The sequence below is a fragment of the Phalacrocorax aristotelis genome, chromosome 17 (genome assembly GCF_949628215.1).
Source record: "Phalacrocorax aristotelis chromosome 17, bGulAri2.1, whole genome shotgun sequence".
NCBI lineage: Eukaryota > Metazoa > Chordata > Aves > Suliformes > Phalacrocoracidae > Phalacrocorax > Phalacrocorax aristotelis.
In genome coordinates, this window is record NC_134292.1 from 5,343,528 (window position 1) to 5,361,904 (window position 18,377).

The 18,377-nt window shown below is 42.0% G+C and overlaps 1 long non-coding RNA gene across 1 annotated transcript; it reads right to left on the reverse strand.

Annotated features, from left to right (window-relative positions):
- Positions 1-1,051: 1,051 nt before the first annotated feature.
- Positions 1,052-17,400, reverse strand: LOC142065687 (uncharacterized). The gene is made up of 3 exons (XR_012663499.1): positions 16,853-17,400; positions 3,610-7,502; positions 1,052-1,173 (listed from the first exon to the last, which is right to left on the reverse strand). It is a non-coding gene; the product is annotated as an uncharacterized LOC142065687 (long non-coding RNA).
- Between the last annotated feature and the right edge of the window lie 977 nt (positions 17,401-18,377).

Here is an 18,377-nt window from a genome sequence, read left to right on the forward strand (position 1 = left end):
CTTTCAGCTATTATACCCTGACGATGTAATTTTATACCTCGCCAATCCAGAGAAATCGGTTCCATTCCTTTTAGATTTGCTGGATAGATTTGGGGCATTTCACGGTTAATGTCACTAAATCATCTGCTAATTCTAAAGAATCATTTGAGTACCTGGAGAGAACGTTCCCATTTCATATTTCTAAGTTAGGTTTTAAATACTTACTTGGCTTTCTGCTGGGTTTAGAAGGAAGATTGATACTGTTGTTGTTGCACCAAAGCAAATATACAATGACCTTGATAAGTGGTCTGTTTTATGCGTAAGTTGCATAGGATGCATTAACACCACTGAAGTCATCAGTCTCAGACAGTTAGATCTTCCCTCATTAAACTCCATTTCACTACCAAGTCAGCTGAAAAAAATAAAATAAAATTAGAAGTCAATGAATGGTCTTGTTTGCGGGGAGAAGGAATGTCTGTGCAGAAGCCCAGCTACAGTTATTTTACCTGTGCTAGCTGACTCCAGGCAGCGGGCTAGCCATGCAGCCCGCAGCTCAGACTGGCTTCACTTGCCTTCCTCTCAACTTACACTGTGACTGCATGCGGACGTACCGAATGTCAGCGAGGGCGCAAGAGCTTGCCGAAGACACAAGAGAAAGTCTGCGTTTGTAGACCCTCATCGTATGGAAATCATACCAAAGCAGCGTTCTCCCCACCTCGATCCATTCCTGGCACATTCAGCAAGCAGATCTAGGGTGGGAAAGCTCGCGGGAGGATGGGTGAGCCTTGGTTTTGTTTACTTTGCGCATCCTCTTGACCAGCACCTAGTCCTTTAGTAGGACTAAAAAGTTCATTTTGCCTTGTCCTAGACATGTCCGTTAATTGTCTATCAGTGTCAGATAACTATAACTATAAGGCATAATATATATAGTAAGATAATATAGAATAAGACAATCCTTCCTAAATTTTTTGGGAGGGCACATGTTTATTCATGCACCTGTGGTGGCAATGGATTAAAAATTTTATAATTAAAAAAAAAGGGACACTTTAAATTAATCAAGTACATGACTTTCTATCAGTTTACTAGAAAGATTCCCAGTTTTTAGAATGGCCCATAATGACTTTCGTGAGTTTTAATCTGCACATTAGAAGTATCAGTCTTCCAGGAAACCTGCTCATACCGTCCCACCAGGCACTGCAAAGAGAAATAGGAATGAGAAAGCTTTTCTCTTCTAGATCTTGCTGACTTCCTGGCTTAGAAGCATGGGGATTACTCCTATGATATTCTATTTGCAAAGTGTTGTGAATCTGATCTATTAAACTTATTTGCAAATTGTTTCACCAGTTCTATAAACAGGATATATAATGGAGGAATAGGGAGGAGAAAATTGGCAAATAATGCTATCAAAACACTATAACATCAACTGAATAAATTACCCTGCAAATGCTGTTTGACTAGTTCCAATGTGATTGTCACAGGCAGAGCCTGAAATCTCATCCAGGCAGGAGGAGCCTATGGAGTGCGATTGCTGTCTATAGGGTTCCAGGTAGCTGCAGGATGCGGATCAGCCTGCAGAGGTCAAACCCGACACTGGGCATCTGTAGGGGAATAGACAGGGATCGGCGACCGGAAGATCACGGGATGTGACGGAAAGACAGACTCCTCCCCATAGGAGTGGCAGGAACAGGAAGCGCAAGAGCTATATAAGCGTGTGACGCAGCCAAATAAACGGACATTTTGTATCCATCACATTGATGTCTGTGCATCACTGTCCCCAGGGTGGGTAGAGCCCTGTGTCCCGGAGATATGCGGCCCAAGATAAGTTCTCCCGTAGAAGCGTACAGCAACAGGCATCCTTCCCGAAGGAAACTCAGGCTCCTTTTTAGGGTATTGTGGGAATAAAATACCTGCTTGCAGAGCCGCTGTTATTAGTCACTGGTATTGCTCATAAAGTTCTAGGTGCGATGCCAATGAAAAAAACAGTCGCCAGCATTTCCCTCGCTCTTCTCGCTGAAGGATAGCAAAGAGTGTAATTTGGTGGCTAAATGCAGTTCGTTTATCTCCTGCCTTTAGCCAACGAATTTATCACACACATTAATATCGAAAGAGGTTAGAGTTCAGTGAATGAAACATTTGTTTTCTTGTGCTCTCTCTATAAATAAACTCTCCCACTTTCATGGCAGTATTTTTACAAAGCGAGGGAGAGAAACAGACACATTAAAGAGATAGTTGTGTGCGTGTGGTGGGGGAGGCTGTGTGCATGTTAAAATGCTCCCAGAGCAGACCTCTGTGACTCTGACTGTATTACATCTTCTCTCTTCTTTCCCCCCTGCTTTTTTTTGTTGTCTCATAGTTATTAGTCAGCCAGACATTTTTTATCTCTTGGAAAGATACTTTAGCTCTTATCCAATGTAATCATCTCAGGGGCTTCTACTTTAGTCCCACAGGCCTGGAGAAATGACATCTCTTTTACTGATTAGCAAAACAATACAAAATGCTAAGAAAAATGACTTTATTCTCAACCTTTCATTAACTCCTGCTGTGCCTGTTTGATTTGGAAGAGTTTGTTTCCCAGTTTCAAGCCAAGCTACAATTTCTTTCTGTTCTTTGGCCCACATAATGCAGTTGTTTGAGTGAATCACTGTTTTATTTGCAACCCTAACAGACAGTAGTGGAGCAGAGCCTGCAAGATAAAACAGTGCCAATGTCTATGCCCAGTCCTGCTGCCAGCTACTTCAGTGTGAGTCCTGTCACACCACTGCAGCACTATGGGGGTAAGTTAGACCTGAGCCTGAGCCAAAAGTGAACACAACCATGTTGAACATTTAAAAGCACATGAAAATCCCCAGAAGGATGATCTGAGATTTGTATGAACTCCACCCTGTCTGTGCCAGCAGAGCAAAAGAAAGTCATGCTCAGAGCAACATGATATAATGTCATGAATGACACAGAGGTGCAAACATCCTGCTCCATAATTCCATGGACTGAAAGTAATGTAGTGACATTGCACTTAAGCACAAGGAGATGAAATGGGTAAAATTATATATATAAAGCAGTCCCTGAAAGCTATTCAAGCTTCCCATCCCCACTGCTGGTCAGCTCCTCCAGCAGAAGGAGGATCTTAAGAAAAAGAGGAGAAACTTTACAGGGGAAAAGCTGGAGAAAGCAGGTGGGTAAATGACAGCACACAGAAAGGCAGGCTGTCTCATAGCCACTAGGATTTATTCTTTTGGCCTGAACATGTCCAATGGGGAAAACGTTGGTACCAAGATCCCTCAGCCACCAGCAAGGATGAAGAGGACTATGAGAACAGCAGTTGGCCTGTCTTGCTCGTTTTCTCTCTTTTTGTGCTTTTGACACAAGACAAATGATGATCCAAACATGCTGGAATTATGTCCTCCCTCCCCCAGGAGGTTTCTTTATTTCATTGAGGGTTTAATTTTTCACTAAATTTAGGTGTGATCAGAGGCAGAGGGCTGATGGCCCCAGTCAGTGGAGTTCTGTAGTTCCTCACAGAAGCCAAAGGACTGAAAGGTCTGCTCCTCGTTGCCACCTCCTAACAATATTCAGCCTTTGATCAGAGTTTTCACTTAGGGATCTCTGGCAATAAGCCACCTTTTTGCATCTCACCTGAATGGAGCCTTTAGAGGCACGTGGGAATGAGACGTTGCTGCTAAACTTCCCATCAGGCAATTCAACACCTTGAGGAGCTGCCACACTGAGGCAAACATATGTACATGATGATATTTGTCAGTCACAATATCCAGGAACTTTTTATTCTGTAAAATGATATTCTTTTTAATTATTATTTTATTTTTTAAAAAAAACATATCAAAATATCCAACTTTCTTATAGGCCACCACCCGGCCTTCCTGTTGGACTGGAAGTCAAAATTCTTTAAACTGTCTGCACAACAAAAATTGCAGCATTTCATATAGAAAAGATTAAACCATTAAGCAAGATTAAAACGTCTTGCATGTCTCCTCACAACTTTATGAGCTCACCAGTATATGTTATACTATAATGAAAAAATACAAAGTGGAAATGGAAAGTTCAGTGTTATTGAAATACATCCTAAAAGCAGAAGCGAAAATTCCCTCAGACCTTTCAGGAGGACTTGTTTTGACATGTTGTTTGTCGAAATTGTGGATCAAACTGATACCTAGGAGTGTTGTTGAAAGGAAACTCAGTGCTGAAAATGACAAGGAGGTTTTAGTAAATGTTGTGAATTAGAGTACAGAATTTGGGTTCCAGCCCCCACCAAGTGCCTCGATGAACTTGCAGATCTTCCTTTCTGTCTTTTATGCTCTCTCAAAAGTTAAGGCTGGAGGAAGGACATTCTTCTTCATGTGTCTAATCAATGCTTACCTACTGTGGTGGCAATTCAGTCTTAATCTGGACCTTTAGCTGTAAATCGTACAGCAAACCATAATATTATACAGGTAATCAAATACAGTCCTTCAAGACATGTTCAAACCTGTGGTGGTCAAGAAGGAATATTTTACCTGGTTCATTCTTTAAATCACCATCTTATTTCTGGTGAGTCGTACCTCTACACCTTCTGCCCAATAGAGAGTCCTTTTTCTCCATGGAATTCAGTTCTTATCTTTCCAAATCATGCCATTATCCAAGAAGCCAGTTTAAGCCAATTAATGTGATATATCTGCCCACTGGTACCTGGACTGCAATCATTAGTATTTGAACAGGCCACTAAAAATCAGCAGGTTGAAGAGGACCAGCCCGTTGCCACCACGCTCACTGCACGCATCGTGGACATGGCGTCATCACACCGTGGTCTCATGCAGAAAAAGTACTCTCCTCCAAAACTGCTAATGCAGGAGTTTGATTTTAAGTACTCTAAACTGTAGACTTAACCAAACATTAACTGAAGGTCTGGTGTAGCTTCTGTTAGCAGCTAAGATTGCCCATGACAGAGACTAAAAACAGGAGAAAGCTGCTGTGTCCTTTAATAGTGGATTTCTCTTTGGATCATCAGCGTGGCCAGGCCCATACAAATAATGAATCATAAATTAAATGGCTCAGTAAATAAAAAATGGACTTATCAAGGACACAACCATCACTGCTGTAAGCCAGACCCTCTAGTGCAAGGAAAAGATTGGCACTAATGTGCCACATGCTTCATTTGTTTCTTCATTTTCAGACGGAGCCATAAGCTTTACGAAGGAATGACATTTATATTAACAGAAAGAAAAAGCGAAACAAAAGTAAAGTCTCCTAAGGAACACAATAAATAAAATTGGCAACCTTGAGCAGTCAGAAATGGAGAGCCCATCATCTAAGAGTCCTGGGTTAAAAAATCATGGGAATGTTTTTTGTGCTAACTTGGTGGAAGTTTTATTTTAAAATAACAATAATTTTTTTTTCTGGATTTTGAGACTGTACGGGGTATTCATTTTATATAAACAGGCTGTCCTTCACAGCTAGAAAGATAAGTTAGTTCCTTTTTCATTTTCCCTTTTTCCTTTTTCCTGAAGCTGGAGTTCTAAGGAAAATCCCAACAGCTGCAGAACTCACTGTAAAATCGCAAAAACACATGTTCCTGGCACGTGTCACGCTAGTTCTCTCGCACAAGACAGTAGCTGCCTCTGTGGACACCAGAGTTGAGAAATGCAAAGGCAACAGAGGGGGAAAACCAGCAGGATCCTGCCGTCGCTCGAGGCCCTGCCGAGACATGGGCAGCAGCTCCCTCTGCAAGGACCCTCTCTCGATTCCCGCCCCATCGCAGGAGCCGTGGCCCAGGAGGGACCCTGTTGTGGCAAGGAGGGAGGGAGCCATCCCGAACCAGCAAGCGTTGCTTGCAAAAGAGCAGCGCTTTGTGCCGCCGGAGAGCACGACGAGGGAAGCACTAATCCTGCATCCTTCCAGTTCTGGAGCACAGCGCAGGCTGCGGGGGCTCTCTGGGACGTGGCTCTCGCCACCCACAGCCCGGCCCGGAGTGGGAGGGAGGGCTGTGCCGCCCACGGGTGTCCCAGGGCTGGGTGCCTGAGCTGTCAGGTGATGGGCCCATAGCTGCCTCCTCTGAACTGTGTGTCCTCACAGTCTCATTTCCGAAGGGTGTTATTTCACTGCTGCCTCCCAGATAATGTAACTGAATCATTCAATTGAGCATAAAATAGAAATTTGGCTTCTTATCTGCTGGGAAACCAGCTTTACTATTTTCTTTCTGCAAAATACATTTTTCACTATCTTATCTTCTAATAAACAATCCCAGCTCTGCAGGCTGCAGAAATGTTCTGAACACATTTAAGATACATTCCCCCCCTCCTCACTCCCCCACTCTTCCTCCCCCCTTATCCCCCCTTCCCACCCTTTAAACTGTCTGTTTTAAAGGCATATTTTTAAAAGGGATCCAATTTGTATTCCATCTTCCTTTGGTGAAGGTATATATTTTTCATAAGCCTGTCCTCTGCCTTTGAGGCCTCTCTCCCTCAGTTTAATTTTCATTCCCGTCTCCCTTTCTTCCCTGTGCAGAACTGAAACACCAACTCCCCCCCACCCCTAATGCTTTCTCTTGTTTTAAGAAAAAGGCAATTCAGATTTAAAAACTGCCCTCCCCTCCCCTGGACCTGCCACACAGCGCTTGCCTAACAGAAACTAAACGTGTCAGTGAAAGGTCAGCTATGAATTTTTAAAGCTTTCTATCTCACTCAGGCTGACATCAAAAGCATTAGCTGCAGCACTAAATCAGAGAACGAGGGGGGATTAGAATATGCAACAAGTCCTGCCATAGAATGCAACACAGCAGAGGATATTCAGAGGCCCCTCTTGGGATGGGAGAAGAAGCTGCACCAAAATTCACTGTCAAGGAGCTAATTTCTTGCTCGTCTCCCCTCCTTCTTGGGCAATTGTACCAGGTAGCTGCACTTTGCAAGGGATCAGTGGAAAACAGGACATGCAATTAAAATTTAAGAGGTGCATCAGGAATTGGTGTCATTGCTGCAAAGCAAAAGCTGATCTGGGAGGCAATTTCATGATACCCCCTTATATATGACTCTATGGTCCTCTCCTCAGATCCCTCAGCTACCCTCGAAGGGATCTTCCCCCGGGTTAAAGCCGTCCTGGCTCCAAAAAAAAGGCAGAGTTTTTCTTTCTATACCAAATTAAGGTCAGTGGAAGGAAAAACAGTGTAATTCCTGCAAAAATAAGCAAATCAGAGGAAAGCTAAAGCTACCACATCCCAGCAGCTCTATCTTATAATGTGCCTGGGTTATTGGAGGGGCACAGAGTCACACTCATTCTCTGGACCTTCACCAGCTGTCACCTCTGGGCCTCCACTTTTGCACAGCCTTTGCATTTTCTCATGCTGGGCAAATAGCCATGCCTCTAGACAGATTTGTTTTGAAGAGAAGATATCTAGATTTCTTGTACAAGGCATCCAAAGCTGGGTAACAAAATTTTGTCTTTTTGTAATTTCTTTGCAGGCTGGTGTCGAGTCCTCGTAGTTTGTGCCTCTTTTCCATAAACGACAAGCTGCATCCCAAGGTTAGAGTGCGCAGTATCACCTGCAACAACAGAACGTGGGCACAGTTCAAGGGGTGATTTATTATTCATTGATCATTTAACAATTTGGCAGATGAAAGCAGAACTTATCCCATCCGGGCTCCTATGTGCAAAGCAGCCATCCGTATGGCACGGATATGTTTTAGGGGGAACAAAGGATGTTCCCACTGAAAGAAAAACTCAAGTTAAAAAAACTCTGGCACCTGAAGCCTGCCTTGGCCTCCCTGCAAATCATTAAACAGGAGCGCAGAGATGTTCAGGAACATCATCTGGAAAGCCTGGCATTAAAATGCATGTGATATCTGGTCTGAGAGCCTTCCTTGCCGGTGTTGGGACAGGCTGCCGTAGCTTATGGTTTTCCATTAGACACTGCCAACTCGGGGTGAACTCCCAGCTGGTCCTACCGAGCCAAACGAGAACTGCCACCAGCTGCGGTGGGGCAAATTCCGAACCTTCATCAATGCATCTTTGACACCTTTCCAACATTACATCCCCCGTGCCTCCACCACCCTTGACTGGCTCTTTTCAGACTATTTCTTGATTCCTCTCGAGGAGGATGCAATGATTAGGAATAGAAGACTTCTGCTTTTAAAACAGTATAAATTCATAAAATTTTAAAATGTTTTGCGGAAATGTGTTCATTTTAAATAGAATACATGTTTCTCATTGTTCTTTAATGTGTGACCACATTTAGTTTCAGTTTTTTATTTCATGTCAGCCTTTACATCACAGAGAATATTAATTATGCCATGCTTATATCTAGCATTTCTAAAGTCACAAATATATTTCATGTTGCAATAAAAAGTTTTAAAATTATTGAATTATGTCCTTGTTTCTGAAACAATTTGGAGCAGGGCAGGTAACATTTCTATTTTCTTAAAAATGCCAACATAATGACTCTTTTCCCCATTCTGGATAGAAACAAAATCCGATGTGTCACAGTTGAATAGAAATTCTGTTTTCCAAACAGCTTCAGTTTCCATCTGTCCATAGTGAATCACTGTCCATCCATCCACACAATCTTTCAGCCTTATTCTTCATCCAGCTTTTCCTTTGTGTTTATATCTCTCCATCTGGCTACCCGTATGCTGTTTGGTATCTCCATTTACCCTTCCATGGAGCTAATTTTCTACCAGCAGAACATCTACCAAAGACCTGGAGACCAATCATGCAGTTTTCTGAGCTCAGAAATGAAGGGACAGAGAGAAACACTTGATGAAAAGGTTTGTGTCTTTTACTGAAGAGCAGCAGGACTGATGAAGGAAAAGTAGATCTTGAACTTCAGGGATGCCTGATATTTGTTTAACATGTTTAAGGGATAGGACAAGGCATTTAAGCAGGAAGAAATATGTGGGCATCTCTCCATTCCCACTAAAAGTACCACAGTCTTGATACTGAGAGATCATATCTGTTCACCCCCTTGTTTCTTCCGGCTTTCACAGTACTTTGGCAGGCAGCCTAGCTTTTCCTAGCTGAAGATGGCCATAAAGCCATTAGAGTACCCCATGTTGTTCCATATTTAAAATCCACAACATATCATTATAATGGTCCATAAAGCCTCCATAAACCTGTGTAATGAGCTGTAGCAAGAGACACGGTGTCTTGTTCCTGGATGGCATAAGGCCAGCCCCTGAAAAGACTGCCGCTATGGTACGTGTGTCCTATGCACCTTCACGAGAGTGTCCCCATGCACCCACTCAGGTGACATGCCCAGCTACCGAGATGTTCTGTCATGTATTTCTTTTCTTACTGGAAACATAACCTAACTCTTTTGCTCGAACACCTGGCTGCAAAGGAATAACTTGACTTGGAGACAGTAGTGGACTACAAGATCCGGTAAGTCTTCCAGTCGTCCCAAAAAGCAGCCTATAAATAATTCCTAGCACCCCTCCCCCAGCTCAGAGTTATACGCAAACCCTTCATACATGGTTCAGGCTTTTTGCTGAACTTCCAAATCATCCTCTGTCCCCATCCATATGGCAGCTACTGTGCAGCACTTCCATTTTTCTTTTGATTGGATAAAAACTTACAATCCATTGCATTGAGATGTATTTCATTGCGCAATGCTCTATTGCCCTGTTCCCATTTGGAGATGAGTTTGCTAATTGAACAAAAGGACCAGGATAATCAAAGATCCTAGTGGATTTCGGAATTTGAATCTCAGTGAGATAATATCTAAACACATTAAACTTCTGTCAATAATCCAATCAAGAAGAATAACACCCAATTAAACTTTCATAGAGAAGAAAAACCTTATAGGAAATAAAATTGTACTTTTCTTTTTTATTCTACTTATTTTTGCCTCTTTTTTTCTTTGTGTTTCCCTGTTCTAGAGGCTGAAATATTGGGGGTCATTCTAATTTTTGTTCACTTGCTAATGATCTCTTTATTGACACAGCAACACTTTTTATTTACTTAATAGTGGAAAAGTCATATCTGTATTTGTCAGCTAACCAAATTATGTTCAAGAAAAATATTATTTTAAATCTCAGAACAGGGAAAATTTAGGGGAAAATGAAAAGTGCTTAGGAAGCAAAAAGGATCTATAACATATATTAATGTACAATCCTACACAAAAGGGCAGAGAACATTCTAAAGCACACAAATCAGAGAACAACCTGAGTGACAAATGAGTTGTGCTTTTCAGTAGATTGAGTATTGGTGAGATTTGAGCTGGAGCACTCTGTTCAGGTTTGGCACGGCATTTAGGGGAAAGGTGGATGAAGTGGAGAGAATCCAAAGCACTGAGAATGATCAAAAATCAAAGGGGAAAGACAGAAGGACTTGGGGTTGCTTAGCAGAAAAGATAAAGGAAGAAGAGGTAACCTCCTTCCAAAGAATAAAAGGTTCAAAAATGAAGATATAGGGCAAGAAATACTGGGCTTAAATTGCAGCTGAGATAGTTATGTTAGCTTTTAGGAAATATTTTTCTCATTCCAGGAAATGAAGCAGCGGAACAGGTTGCTTGAGGATGGTATTGATCCCCACCACAGGAAGTCTTTGAGAACAAGTTTAAACCAAAGTGTGGAATGGGAACAGTCTAGCTGATCCTGCACTAGGTTGGGGAGCAGAAAGAGGTAGTCTCTTGAGATCTCTTCTGTCTGTGCTTTCTGGAGGTCCGTGACCTATGGATACTTTAATGTGGTCACTGTGTGGCTTATCAAGGGTACCCGAGATGCCAATTGCTTCGTGTTCACAGCCCCAGCTCTGCCCAAGCTTCCTTTCAGTTGAGACTGAAGCAGGATTTCTGGATACTCTCCTGAAAGGCTTGTAAGGCTCTGGTAAACACAGGGCATGTTGGGTATCCCATTTGGCTCTCACACTTTTCAAAAATCTAGTTATTATTGAAAGTTACTGTGCCAGCAGTTGTATTATTAATACTATTATTTATTATTTATGAAGTGCCGAGTGTGTGCTAGATGCTTATATGATTATACGCTGAGTTACACTGGAGTTGCACACCCTACTGAATTACGATGTAATGTTATTACCTGCAGCCTTTGCATGAGAATGATATTTTTCATTTACTGTAGTTGGCTCCTTCATCTAACAATGGTCTGAGCAGGGTCTGTGAATTTTAAGTCATTAATGTATTAGACCTCCCACCAAAAGGAGGCAGTGAGGGAAAGGGTACCCCCATTTTAGAGATGGAGGCTAATGGTGGGGCTCCAAGGAAACTGATCATCCTGGTGTCACAAAACAAAGCACAAAAGCTCTCAAGCTGTTGTAAGATGCTGGTTATTTTTACTGACTGAAATGACATAATTATCACTCTTGGAAATGGAAAGCCTTTGTTCCCTTGTGGACTCAGATGACTTGGCTTAGCTGAGATCCTGTAGCAATCACTTCCATACACTCATTACATATTACATCCAAATGTATTCCCTTTCACATCAATACCCTTTCTACCACCATTCAAGGCAGAGACAGACTGCTCTTCTATGAGAGAGAGTAACATGTGTTCTTAGATTTTCTGTATTCCATTCAATATTTGCCACTGTACTGCTATGCACTCACTCACACAGCTGTTCTAATGGGACTAAATTTTCAAATCTTTTGATCTCTCTTTACACAATATTTATTCATTCTTTACACAGTGTTAATTCATAGTAAAATTCCTGAAACTGTAGAGGTACACCACTGAATTCCCTGCAAAGACAGTCAGGTGGAATAAACAAGATTTTAAAACTATCAGCAGTCATCTTTATCCATTTAAAAATATGAATTTTTTTAATTAGCATTTGATCAGTTCTCATATCTACACTATAGGAGTAAGACACTACTACGTCCATACCTCCAACTGCAGTTTTAATCAGAAGAGCGACTGCTCTCTGGTTTAATGAGGTAAATGAGACCTCCGGTAATATTGTCTGTGTAATTGACATAGTTCTCTGGGAAACATTACACTTTATAATGAAAATACTGTATATAATTAGGATCTAATAGGAAGAAAATAGTAATTAGGCAGAATTAACTGAACAGAAGCAATCAAGCAAATAAAGGTTATTCTCTGGAGAGGACCCTTCGGGGTTCAAATGTGTACATCCTATGATTGTAAAGAAGTCACAGTAATTAACAAGAGTCTTTTCATTGCATAAGAATAGACTAACACTGGCTACTGGAATGACCCCTGCAAATCAGAATGTGTTCTTTCAGTCCTGTGCTTTCACAGGCATTGTGGGAAGGAGGTTGTATTCAACATCGTATGTGCTTGCACAATGGCTTTAGCAGAGGTTATAAAGGCATCAAGACCTTTAATTCTGTTCTTGCCCCAGCCTTTGTGGACCTTTGTTGCTTTTCACTTTCTGCTCTTGCTCATCAAAGTTTCCAGAGCAGTTTGCTGTATGTGAATTTCACAGTAACACTAATCCACATAAGATTTCACAGTAATAAGCAGATTACACAATGGTCCAGGAGTGATCCTTTCCCTGGAATTACCAGAGTGAGCCTAGCTAGTTGGTTAAGTATAGGTCTGAGCCCATTCTCACCCACACAGGAAACCTCCAAGCCTGTCCTAAGAAACTCTTCAGCCCCAGTTCTGGAGCATGATTGTGGCGAGAGCATGAGCATTTCTGCAGTCTCAGGAGCACCTCAGCTTCTTACCCATGTGATCTGGGCAAGGGATACAGCACAGAACCATGCCTATTCCAGCTCAACACCTGCCAAGTTATCCTGAAAACAGCCCTTGCTGAGCACAGAGCGGATGCTTCAATTCCATATGAAACCTGACAAGGTAGGCAGAAAGCACACAGGCCACGTACCTGAGCCCATCTCTCTTCTAATCACGTAGGCAAAAAGCAAAGAAGATTCAATTTAGCCCAACAAAAAGTAATTCAGTATTGTAAAGCTTCTTGGGCTTTGAGACATTTCCATCAAAGAAAACAGCTACCAGTCCAGTAGCGTGCCACCAGATACCAGTATGACATGGGATACTCCTGATAGTGGAGCACGTAGCGCAACAGTTACGTGATCATTACGGGCATTGACTGTCACTTTGTGAAGCAGTTTACACCCCTCTGAAAGCCACCCACCTGCTCTGGCACCAGGAAGCTTGCCCAGACACTGCTACCTGAGCCCCTTTCCCTGCCTCTGTGAGGGCAGAGTGGGTCTTGTTGCAGGTGACAGCTCCAGGATTCCTTCCAAGTTATCTTCAGAGGTTGATAGTAGTGGTCAGAGAAAAAAAAGACAGCAGAAACCAGCCAGAGACCAGACAGGAGATGGTGTTTTTCTTTCTTTCTCCCACTCCCTTCTCTCTACTGGAATCAATCAGGGGCAAAGGAGAAACACCTGCTTTTTAGGTGAGCACAAGAGGCTGAAGGCAAAAACCACTGATGACCAGAGATCTGCCAGTAGAGAGATCAGGGAAGTGCATAACAAGAGGATGAACCTAATACTTCTCTTAAGCAGAAATCATAACCAGACAAAATAGATGAGCTCAGCACTTGCTTTAAAGGAGTTCCTATTGCTTAACAATGCTCCTTCCATTCCTATCAATATTTCTACTTTATTTATCTATGCATTGATTTGAGTGAAGATTTACTACAACTATCAACATAACACTTAGCATAAATTAAAAACAAGAATGGCTTCATGGATTTTTTGGTTTTATTCACATAGGTCAAAAGTGAAGTTCTCACACAGCTCCCAGCTGGGATGAGATTTTCTTAAATTACACAAACTTTTTCCCAGTGAGTTTGCTCCTTCTACCACTAACATGTGGCACCAACCACAAACTTTTGTGTCTCAAGACTTCTCATTAGATTGGGAACCATTTCTTACCCTTACCCCTTCACAAAACACCAGGTGTTTTCTCTTAAGAGGGTAAGTAAAGCATGTTTCTGTAATGGGATACCCAGTGTACCATTTCATCTCTGATCTTTCAAGTTCTCTCACTGGAACTTAATGCCCCGTTTATGCAGATGTAGATGCACTGATTTCAGTGAAAAAAAGCACTGCTCCAAGTCAAAGGGTTTCAGCCCATTATCCAAGTATTCAGGCCCATCAATTGTACCTGGCCAAAGCAGGTGTTCTGGGAAGGAGTCCGGTACTGACCTGAGGCTTCAGGATGGAGAATCCAGCACGCCTGTTAGCGCTTTGTTCCAATGGTTAGTTGTCCTTACTGTTACAAGATACGTGTCTTCTGATTTGAATTTGTCTGGCTTTAGCTTCCAGCTTGATTAGAGTGCTTTAGCACCCAGTGTTTTCTCCCAGTGAAGATACTTATACCCTTTAATCAAGTCACTTTTCAGGCTCCTATTCTGATAAGTGCTTGGGTGAATTGAGGTTAAAAAAGCTAACAGCAAAGGACAGAAGTGCAACTTGCAGAATCTTTTTTTTTAAATCTGAAATCTCAGTGCAGAAAGAAAAGAAAGGGAGAACTGTAATTAAAATTTACATAATTTTTTTCTCCTTTTTTTGAATTTCAACCTTCTGTTTTTCAAATAAAACAGCATTTCTGATTATATGGTTTGGTTGGGGGGTTTTTTTCAGGTGGAAGCTGATTGAAATGGAACTATTATTCCCTTTGCCTGCACTTTTTTATCTAGCCACTTAGATCTCTGTCTATAGTCCACAAAGTAAAGCAAATGAAACTCTGTCACAACTTGTCTGAAGGGAGTGCTTACAGGAGATCAGACTGGAAGAGCTCTGGAGAGCGGGGAGGTGAAACGGATGAGCTGCAGGGAATGGGATGTCTCAGAGGCAGCACATTACTCCCTACCCAGAGTCCTAAGCTACATTTTGGGGTCTCCAGATCTCTTTCCTACAACTTTGGATGCCTCACAACTGTTTTTGCAAGGCCAAATGCCTTGCAGAAAGGAGAGTTTCAGCTATAGTCATGGTGTTCCCTGACATATCTGTTTTGTAACAACTGTGGAGAGGTTCTCCGGGGCCTCCCTACCCCTCACTGAGCCATGAAAAGTACTCGTGGTGTGGGTTATAACCTAGCATGGCCTGGAAAAGGACCAGTTCAGGAACCCCAGCTTCACCCTCTGCTCCAAGAACTAAACTAACCCCCACCATTTCATCTGGGTCTCAGCGCATGGTGTTAAACCACCTAAGCAATGTTTAATCCTTTTGGGTTTTGATGCATTAAGTGATGGGGACTAAAATGTATTTTATAGGTATGACATAAAAGCAGGAAGAAAACTGTGAGAGAAACGTTGGGCCTGTACTGGGGTAGGACTGAGCGTTCTTCCTAGCTCTGTTGCTGACCTTCTGGCTGCACTTGGACAAACAATGTCTCTGTCCTGTGCCTCAGTGTCCCCATCACTAAAATGACAGGGACAAATGAGCCAAGAGCATGCTTGGCCAAATTCAATCTGTGATCAAATTAAAAGAAATGAAAGAAACAGGAAAAAAAAAAAAAAAAGAAAAAGAAAACAAAACAAAAACCAAAAACCAACAAACCAAAAACAACAATTGTTCAGAGGAGTTTATAAAGTCTCACTTTCTCTGTCCTGGTGTCTGCTTTTCTAATGTCAGATAAGCTCCAAACTCACTGTACAGCTGTCCTCCAAGGGCACTTCCAGATTTCACTCTACCCAGTTGCCTAATCTGCGGAAATTTATAAGAAGTTAATGTCTTTATAATTCCAGCAACTCTCTTGGATTAGGTGGGAGTGGGGAATGGACTCAAAATTTATTCCAGGGAGGACAAACACACACACAACAACGATTGCCCAGAAAACCTTTGTCAAACCAAACAAGTTTTTTTGTTCTTTTTTTTCTTAAAGGTTTTGATGAAATGAAAAAAACAATGGGAGGGGGGAATCTATGGAGTGAGAAATATATTTACGAAATAATTTCATTTAAACTCAGATTAAATTCTGCATTCTATTTGTAGGACACTTAATTCTTGAAAGAAATATTTTTCTTGTCTTTTTATGGAGATGTTATGTTTTGAGCATGTCTCCAAGAATGTTTTCTCTTTGCTTCAGAACATTTCTGTCCACCTTTCTCCCCCCCCACCTTTTTTTTTAACAGAACTATTCACTTAATTCAGTGCAACTTTGTTGCTGTTTTTAGCCCAAACATGAAAGCCCATTTTTCCAACACAATTACCACTTCTTTAAAACTTTAGATCAACCCCTAAATACTACCCCCCACCCCTTTGTGACATCTTTGGGACTGGTATGTAAAAAATATCCTACGGCAGCTAAGAATTAATGTTATTATTGTTCTCTATTATCATGGGAAAAGTATGATCCAGGCAAGTATCTCATAGCCACTTATGCACACCAAAAGTAAGATGAAAAACCTCAGCAAGTTCAAAGTTTGTATTCCAATTATGTTCTGTCTTGCGGGTGCTCTATAGGGGGTGAAAGTAATGTCCCTCAAACCACTCCATATCATTGCAATATCTAACAAATCCTTTGGCACTCCAGCAAGGAGTTCAAAGAAAAAGCATCATCAGCTCGAATAATTACTGCCTATATTAAGTGTTTTAATATTGCAGATGGATGTAAAAGGCAAAGGACAATGGCTCAAACACAAAGAGCCTAGCAAAGTACAACCTGGGGAAGGCCGCAGATATCCAACACGTTGTCCTTTTCCCTGTTCTGTTCTCTGCAATATTAAACCACTTAATCTGTAATTGCCCAAGCTTATGGTGCCTTTGCTTTGAACTCTCTGTAAGAGTGCCATAGGATTTGTCAGATGTTTCTAAAACAAAGTCTACCAGGAGGCTGAAAGGTCTTTTAGTAGCCATGACAATGGTTTAATGGAATATAATTTCCAGTAAAGGGAACTAATTTAATATTTTCACATATCATGTAAGCAAGGCAGCAGCTGAGAGAAAGGAATGAAAATTATAGCAAGAGGCAATCAAGATAAACAGTGCTGTAAAGTCATACCTCACCGATGTACACTAAACTTACTGCAGGAACTTGGCTTAGACAAGAATTGCGTTTTCCTCCCGGTGAGGGCAGCGCAGCTGACGAAAAGGCACGCCAGTCTCAGAGCCTGGCCCAGCTGGGTTTCGAACTGGCCACGCCAGTGGCCTCCCAGATGGCAGGAAACCACTTCTTCCCCTCCGTGCTCCCTTCATATGGTTTGTCATGTCTTGTCTTTCAAGGTTGAAAGCTCCCTTTACCATAGACAGTCCCTCATATTGCAAAGTGGCTGTGATAAAGGCATCCTCGAGATGGTGCCTGGATACGCAAAACAAACATACAGGGAAGGGAGATATGGGCTGCCTGAGGCTCCCTAGGTATGATCAACTCTCACAATTCTTACTTAGCGCACGGGGAGCAGAATCCTGAGGTGTGGTCCTCTTGTAGATGTTCCACATTTTCCTTTTTTTTCCAGTCCAGAACTTTTCAGCCATGGCGTGCTTCTGCCAGGCAGCTCTCGGCCTCCTCCCCAGCAGCGAACGCTTTGCACACAGGGTGGTGGAGCCCCCTCCATGTGCAGAGGAGTGGATTCTAGATAGTCTGAAGCAAAGTCCATCAAGAAAATTTGGCATTTGTCCAGCAAAAGAGGATGTATAATGGAGATATTTATTATCATCTATTCCTATACAATTGTGACCACATGCTTGCAGGCTCCTCATGTAAGCTTATGCAGGAAGCAGATATCATGAAAGTGTTTTTTCCAGTCAGAAAATCCACCACAAGAAGAGGTTTAATGGTGATGTGTCTTGTGGTTTGGGTTTCCTGTGTTCAGGCAGCAAGAGTCTTGCCACCAAAAGAAAAACTTGTTACTCCCCTGTTATTTTTCCCTAGTTATTCCTTGGTTGTGGTGGCATATGTTGCTTCCTCTTGTGTGAAATGCTTTCTACTCTCAGATCGTTTCTCTGAAAAGGAAATCTTCCCTGTGGCATCTCTCAGGAGCATTCGCAAAAGTTCACATGGTTTCAGGAGTCTGGAGTGCAGAAGTGTTTAGTATGATTCGGCTGCCCAACTGAATAATTGCTTTTCCACATTCTACAGATGTCCCACTCCTGTTCTGTGAAGGAAATATGCTGAATTATTGAAATAAGATAGAGTCGGGATTATGAGAGGAAGTACCATCTTATGATTAAAGCATTAGCCTTGAATTCAGGAGATATACATTTGGTTTCTGACTCTGCCACAGGTTTTCTGAGAAGCCTTAGGCTTATCACAAAAGCTGAGATCCATTTTTGCCTAACATAAGCTACACAAAATGTTTAGAATAAGTAAGTTGCCTAGGCTCCTGCTACAGTCAGTGGTGTGTGAGAGACATCTCCAAAGAGAGCTTCACCCCACCCTATGATACGTGACTAAGATATGTTAAATGATTCACACTCTGGAGGTGTTTCTTGACTTAATGTTAACAGGAATCTAAATGACGAAGTTGGCCTAGATACCTTTAAAATGGTTAAAATTAGGTGAGATTGCGACCAGCCTTTGTCTCACT